Source organism: Somniosus microcephalus, chromosome 3 (genome assembly GCF_052327205.1).
Source record: "Somniosus microcephalus isolate GS21.2 chromosome 3, FLI_Smic_1.0, whole genome shotgun sequence".
Taxonomy (NCBI): domain Eukaryota; kingdom Metazoa; phylum Chordata; class Chondrichthyes; order Squaliformes; family Somniosidae; genus Somniosus; species Somniosus microcephalus.
The window spans coordinates 261,252,209-261,259,952 of record NC_140989.1 but is presented as its reverse complement, the minus strand read 5'-3'; the positions used below and the strand labels follow the sequence as shown (position 1 = coordinate 261,259,952).

General features: G+C 54.5%; 1 protein-coding gene across 1 annotated transcript in view; it reads left to right on the top strand.

The window, feature by feature from the left end:
* The first annotated feature begins 868 nt into the window (after positions 1-868).
* The window catches only part of zbtb41 (zinc finger and BTB domain containing 41), a 53,507-nt gene continuing 46,631 nt past the window's right edge, over positions 869-7,744 (top strand). Inside the window, exon 1 of the mRNA XM_085982394.1 lies at positions 869-971. The gene's annotated coding sequence lies outside the window, so the exon portion shown is untranslated. The remainder of the gene's footprint in view (positions 972-7,744) is intronic.

Here is a 7,744-nt window from a genome sequence, read left to right as displayed (position 1 = left end):
CCACTTTGCTGCCCGTAGCTATACTGTTTGTGCTGAGATCTGATCATTCCAATATCTTAAGTTTAAAAATATACAAATAAACTTAAATATATCCTGGCAATTGGGCTTCCTTTAGGCTAGTTAAGCAACATAATCTTGGGCAAAAATGAAAGTAAAATACTGTGCAAGTTAGAAAAACAGAAAATACTCAGCAGATCAGGCAGCATCTGTGGGGAGAAAGAGAGTTAACGTTTCAGGCCTTTCGTCAGAACTAGATGTTCTCAGGAAGGGTCATCGACCTGAAACATTAACTTTGTTTCTCTCTCCACAGATGCGGCCTGACCTGCTGAGTATTTCCAGCATTTTCTGTTTTTATTTCAGATTTCTAGCATCCGCAGTATTTTGCTTTTGTGTTTGCGAAGGCAGCATCTGCATCGTTCCCTGGCTTTGCACTCTTAAAATCTGTTAATCTCGAACAGCTTCCAGTTCTGATGAACGATCATCGGCCTGAAACGTTTCTTCTCTCAGCAGATGCTGCCCGAGCTGCTTGGGTGTTTGCAGTGATTTCGGGTTCGTTTTATAGAACGGCGGCGGGCAACTTTTGGGCTGGTATTGGCTTGACTCTGGGCTGCAAACGTCTTTTAACTTCTGGCACCCTTGACTCACGCTTCCAGCGGTTGGATGCTGTCCAGAAATGAGGAAGGGCAGAGCGGGGGTTGGACACTTGGGCAAACTCCTGGCTGCAGTGACTGGCTTCAATGCACCTGTCAAGGAAGTTCTGCAAGCTGGATAATTCGTGCAGCTGAAGAGCGCAACTGAAATTGGCCGAGCCTTGCCGCACCTCAGCGCGAGGCTCCTTTCCCGGGGCACGTTCGACAGCGCTCCCACAGTGCAGTGCGCGGCGGCGGCGGCGATGATGATGATGATTCACTGCGCATGTGCGGACGGCCGGCCGGCGTCTGGGTTGATTTCGGTCGGGAAGGAAAACAAAGGTCTGAAAATAAAAACCAGTAAAAGGCGAGCGCGAGCACTGGGGCGCCTCCAATGGGAGCCGGGCTGACTAGAGGGTGGCGGCGGCGGGATCATCATCATCAGCAGGTGATGGGAGAGGCAGAGACAGCGCGGCCCTGGGCCAGCCAGTCTGCGCCAGCGGGCTGAGAGCGACAGGCACCCGGAACTGCCAGCGAACTGGGCCCCCGTTTCCTTTCTGATTCTGGGGCTGGGACTCCGATCCATTGCGGGCGGGCGGTGGAAGGTGAAGCGCGGAGCCCGGGTCGGGCCGGGCCCTGTTCTGTGCTGGGGGCCGCCCTCCCCAGACCCCGGGAGGTCCAGCCGGTGTCACCGCGCTCCTTGCGCCAGCTCTAGTGATGATCAGAGCTGTGGCGCTGGGTGAGTGCCAGTGCTTCCCGCTTCACTCCACTCGCCCTGTGGACAGAAGAGGAGTATCGAGGTGATGCAAATGTACACGAAACCCTGCCAGCCAGGGCTGGGCGGGTCAGTCCGAGCCAGGGGCTTGACAGCGCACGGTTTTATCAGAAGATGCTTGTGTCATTGTTTTCTGTTGCTGTTGTGGGAGGGGAGTTGGAAAATCTTGAGCTTTGGAGCTGCTGTCTCTGAGTTAGCAAACTGCTCTTAACGCAAAAGCAAACTACTGCGGATGCTGGAAATCTGAAATGGAAACAGAAAATGCTGCAAATACTCAGCAGGTCAGGCAGCATCTGGAGAGAGAAACGTTTCAGGTCGATGATCTTTTGTCAGAACTGGAAAAGTTTAGAGATATAACAGGTTTTAAGCAAGCATAGGGGCAGGGAAAGGGTGTAGGGAGGAAGGAACAAAAGGGAAGGTGTGTGACAGGGTGGAAGGCAGGAGAGATTAAAAGATAAAAGGGATGATGGTGCAAGGCAAAAGTGGGTGGTACTTCTCTAACCTTGGTTTGAATCCAGCCCAAACTGTAGGGATGAATGACTTGACTCTCTGGTGACTGAAATGAGAGTGGGAGATCGTAATCCAATTTCTACTTTTTTTTTTATTCGTTCGTGGGATGTTGGCAAGGCCAGCATTTATTGCCTATTCCAAGTTGCCCTTGAGAACGTGGTGGTGAGCTGCCTTCTTGAACTGCTGCAATCCGTGTGGTAAAGGTACTCCCACAGGGCTGTTAGGGAGTGTGGTAAACCACTGTTTGTATTCCACTGTGTACATGCCTGGACATGCCTCGGCTGACTCCTCCCACAAGTCCTAGTATAAAGGTGACTGCTCCCCAGCCCTTTGTATTTCTGGACCGGTCGACCACTCGAGGCAGACCTTCATTCTTTTGTTAATAAAAGCCTTTAGTTACTCTCTTAACTCTCAGTCTTTTATGAGTAATTGATAGCGCATCAATTTTATTAACAAAATTTTTATAATGGAGAAGATCCTCACACCAGCATGCCTGGACTTAGATCATCGGGAGGCGGACTCATCCACCAAGTTTACTCACTGGCTTAAGTGTTTCGAAAAATTCCTGACCGCCTCCGCAGCAATCAAATCGGACGAGGACAAACTGGATGTCCTGACCTCCAAAGTGAACCACCGAGTGTACTCGGTCATCCAAGACGCGACCTCGTACGCGGACGCTATCAAGCTCCTCAAGGACCAGTACACGCGCCCAGTGAACGAAGTGTACGCCAGGCACCTCCTGGGGAGTCGTAAACAACAACCTGGGGAATCGACCGTGGAATACCTTCAGGCACTGTCTGTGCTTGGCCGGGCCTGTGGTTGTAAGGATGTAAAGGCCGCCGTGTACACAGAGGAACTTATCCGGGACGCTTTTGTAGCGGGCCACAGATCCAATTACACCCGACAGCGACTGTTGGAGCAGAGTGACCTCGACCTCAACAAGGCCTCTGAACTCGCACTATCATTGGATGCAGCCTACCGGGGCATGGATGCCTACTCCTCTGCACCGTGGACGCCGCGGGGAATGACAGCCTGGGACACGGTAGGACCGCCTCATAGCGCCGTGCCACCCCAGCCACACCCCAGCAATGGCCCAACTACCGCAGCAGTGCCCCAAGGCCAGACAGCAGTGCCCTAAGGCCAGAAATGCTACTTCTGTGGCCAGGCAAAACACCCCAGAGCGCGCTGCCCGGCGAAAAACGCGATCTGCTCGGGCTGCGGGAAGAAGGGACACTACGCTAACGTCTGCAGGGCCAAAGCCACCCCGAACCCCAGCAGCGCCGCGTGTGGGCCATGCGGGCCGCCATCTTGGGCCTCCCCGGCCATGTGCGAACCACCGGTACAGCAGCCATTTTGGACGCCTCCAGCCACATGGGGATCATGGACGCCGACAGCCGGAACGCAGCAGGCCCCCAACACCGCCTCATCTGATACCCGCAGCGACACACCGACCCCTACGCTGGCATCCGTTACACTGGACCAAGCGAAGACCGCACCAGCTGGCCAGTTCCACAATGGACATTAAGGTAAATGGCCACGATACAATCTGCCTTTTTGACTCTGGGAGCATGGAGAGCTTCATCCACCCCGACACGGTGCGGCGTTGCTCTCTCCCAGTCCTGCCTGCGCACCAGCGGATTTCTATGGCCTCCAAGTCCCAGTCGGCGGACATCGGCGGCTACTGCGTAGTGACACTCGTAGTAGACGGGACCGTGTACGATCATTTTAAACTTCTGGTCCTGCCCGACCTCTGCGCTGCTGTCCTGCTGGGGTTAGATTTTCAGTGCCACCTTAAAAGTGTTACGATGGCGTACGGTGGACCCCTACCCCCACTCACAGTCCACAGCCAGCAGCTCCCAAATTGCCCGCCGCGCACCAGGTGCAACCTCTCCACACTCAGTCACCCCCCCCCCCCCCCCCCCCCCCCCCCACTGTTTGCTAACCTCACCCCCGACTGTAAGCCCATCGCCACAAAGAGCAGGCGATACAGTGCCGGGGACAGGGTTTTCATTAAAACCGAAGTGGAGCGGCTCCTGAAGGAAGGGATTATTGAGGGCAGCACCAGCCCCTGGCGAGCCCAGGTTGTGGTCGTTAAGACCGGCGAGAAGCAGCGCCTGGTCATCGACTACAGCGAGACAATAAATCGCTACACCCTGCTGGACGCCTACCCACTCCCCCGCATAGCTGATATGGTCAACCAGATCGCGCAGTACCGCGTCTTCTCGACCATTGACCTGAAATCAGCGTACCACCAGCTCCCTATCCGCCCTGAGGACCGCCAGTATACTGCCTTTGAGGAAAACGGCCGCCTCTACCACTTCCTTAGGGTTCCCTTTGGCGTCACCAACGGGGTCTCCGTCTTCCAAAGGGAGATGGACCGGATGGTAGATCAAAATGCGTTGCAGGCCACTTTCCCATATCTGGACAATGTGACCATCTGCGGCCGTGACTTGCAGGACCATGACGCAAACCTCGAAAAATTCCTCCGCACCGCCCAACTCCTGAACCTGACATATAACGAGGAGAAGTGCATATTCCGCACAAACCGCCTCGCCATCCTTGGCTGTGTTGTGGAACACGGAGTCATCGGCCCCGACCCCGACCGGATGCGTCCCCTTATGGAACTCCCACTGCCTCACGGCCCTGAAGAGGTGCCTAGGGTTTTTCTCCTATTATGCCCAGTGGGTCCCCTACTATGCGGACAAGGCCCATCCGCTGATCAAGTCCACCTCTTTTCCCTTGACGGCAGAGGCCCACTTAGCCTTCCACCGTATCAAGGAAGACATTGCCAAAGCCACCATGCACGCAGTGGACGAATCCATCCCCTTCCAGGTGGAAAGCGACGCGTCCGACTTTGCCCTGGCTGCTACCCTCAATCAGGCGGGGAGACCCGTGGCCTTCTTTTCACGAACCCTCCAAGGCCCGGAGACCAGACACTCCGCTGTTGAGAAGGAGGCCCAGGCGATTGTGGAGGCTGTGCGTCATTGGAGGCACTACCTGGCCGGAAAACGATTTACCCTGCTCACTGACCAACGTTCAGTTGCTTTCATGTTTAACAACAAGCAGAGGGGCAAAATCAAAAATGACAAGATCTTGAGGTGGAGAATCGAACTTTCCACCTACAATTACGAGATCTTGTACCGGCCCGGGAAGCTCAATGAACCCCCGGATGCGCTATCGCGTGGCACCTGCGCCAGCGCGCAGATCGATAGACTGCGGGCCCTCCACAATGACCTCTGCCACCCGGGGGTCACCAGGTTCTTCCACTTCATCAAGGCCCGCAACCTGCCTTACTCTATTGAGGAGGCCAGGACCATGACCAGGAACTGCCAAGTCTGCGCTGAGTGCAAACCGCACTTTTATAGACCAGACAGGGCCCACCTGATAAAAGCCACTCGCCCCTTCGAGCGCCTGAGCGTTGATTTTAAAGGGCCTCTCCCCTCCTCCGACCGCAATGTGTACTTCCTCAATATTATTGATGAGTACTCCCGTTTCCCGTTCGCCATCCCCTGCCCGGACATGACCAGTGCCATGGTCATTAAATGTCTGAACGACCTCTTCACCCTGTTCGGTTTCCCCAGCTATATCCATAGCGACCGGGGCTCATCGTTTATGAGCGACGAACTCCGTCAGTACCTGCTAACTAGGGGTATTGCCACAAGCAGGACCACCAGTTACAACCCCCAGGGGAACGGACAGGTGGAAAGAGAAAATGCGACAGTTTGGAAGGCCGCCCTGCTAGCCTTAAAGTCTAGGGGCCTTCCAACCTCCCGCTGGCAGGATGTGCTCCCCGATGCGCTCCACTCTATTCGGTCACTGCTACTAACGCCACCCCTCATGAGAAAATGTTTGTCTTCCCAAGGAAGTCCACATCGGGGACATCGCTACCGCCATGGCTGACGTCCCCAGGGCCGGTCCTACTGAGAAGGCACGTGAGGACCCATAAAACGGACCCCCTGGTCGAGAGGGTCGACCTCCTCCACGCCAACCCCCAGTATGCTTACATTGCATACCCGGACGGGCGGGAGGACAGTGTCTCCATAAGAGACCTTGCACCCTCGGGGGCCGCAGTAACTCACTACCACCCACCCCCCCCCCCCCCACGATCCGATATCCAGCCCCAGCAGACGGCAGGCCTGGGCCCCGCGACCCGCTCGACATCTGCGAGGACGACACGCCTGTGCCACAGCCCACGCAGGACTCGACGCCGGAAGCTCCACTACCCCTGCCGGCGCCACGCCGATCACAGCGGCAGACAAGACCTCCGGAGAGACTCCAATACACTAACTTTTAATACACTTCACCCCGCCGGACTCAATTTTAAACAAGGGGTGAATGTGGTAAACCACTGTTTGTATTCCACTGTGTACATGCCTGGACATGCCTCGGCTGACTCCTCCCACAAGTCCTAGTATAAAGGTGACTGCTCCCCAGCCCTTTGTATTTCTGGACCGGTCGACCACTCGAGGCAGACCTTCATTCTTTTGTTAATAAAAGCCTTTAGTTACTCTCTTAACTCTCAGTCTTTTATGAGTAATTGATAGCGCATCAGGGAGGGAGTTCCAGGATTTTGACCCAGCGACGATGAAGGAATGGCAATATACTTCCAAGTCAGGATGGTGTGTGACTTGAAGGGGAACTTGGAGGTGGTGGTGTTCCCATGCGCCTGCTGCCCTTGTCCTTCTAGGTGATAGAGGTCGCAGGTTTGGGAGGTGTTGCCGAAGAAGCCTTGGCGAGTTGCTGCAGTGCATCTTGTAGATGGTACACACTGCAGCCACGGTACGCCAGTGATGGAGAGGGTGCCAATCTAGTGGGCTGCTTTGTCCTGGATGGTGCCGAGCTTCTTGAGTGTTGTTGGAGCTGCACTCATCCAGGAGCATATTCCATCACGCTCCTGATGGAGGAAAGGCTTTGGGAAGTCAGGAGGTGAGACACTCACTGCAGAATACCCAGCCTCTGACCTGCTCTTGTTGCCACAGTATTTATGTGGCTGATCCAGTTAAGTTTCTGGTCAATGGTGACCCCCCAGGATATTGATGGTGGGGGATTCGGCAATGGTAATGCCGTTGAATGTCAAGGGGTGGTGGTTAGATGCTCGCTTGTTGGAGATAGTCATTGCCTGGCACTTGTGGCGCGAATGTTACCTGCCACTTATCAGCCCAAGTCTGAACGTCGTCAGGCCTTGTTGCATGTGGGCATGGACTGCTTCATTATCTGAGGAGTTGCTAATAGCACTGAACATTGTGTAGTCATCAGCGAACATCCACACTTCTGACCTTATGATGGAGGAAAGGTCATTGATGAAGCAGCTGAAGATGGTTGGGCCTCGGACACTGCCCTGAGGAACTCCTGCAATGATGTCCTGGGCTGTGATGATTGATCTTCAACCACCACAACCATCTTCCTTTGTGCCAAATATGACTCCAGCCAGTGGAGAGTTTTCCCCCTGATTCCCATTGACTTCAGTTTTACTAGGGCTTCTTGATGCCACACTTGGTCAAATGCTGCCTTGATGTCAGGGGCAGTCACTCTCACCTCACCTCTGGAATTCAGCTCTTTTGTCCATGTTTGGACCAAGGCTGTAATGAAGTCTGGAGCCGAGTGGTCCTGGCGGAATCCAAACTGGGCATCGGTGAGTACGTGCTGCTTGATAGGACTGTCGACGACACCTTCCATCACTTTGCTGATGATTGAGAGTAGACTGTTGGGAGGGTAATTGGCCAGATTGGATTTGTCCTGCTTTTTGTGGACAGGATGTACCTGGGCAGTTTTCCACATTGTCGGTTAGATGCCAGTGTTATAGCTTTACTGGAACAGCTTGGCTAGAGGT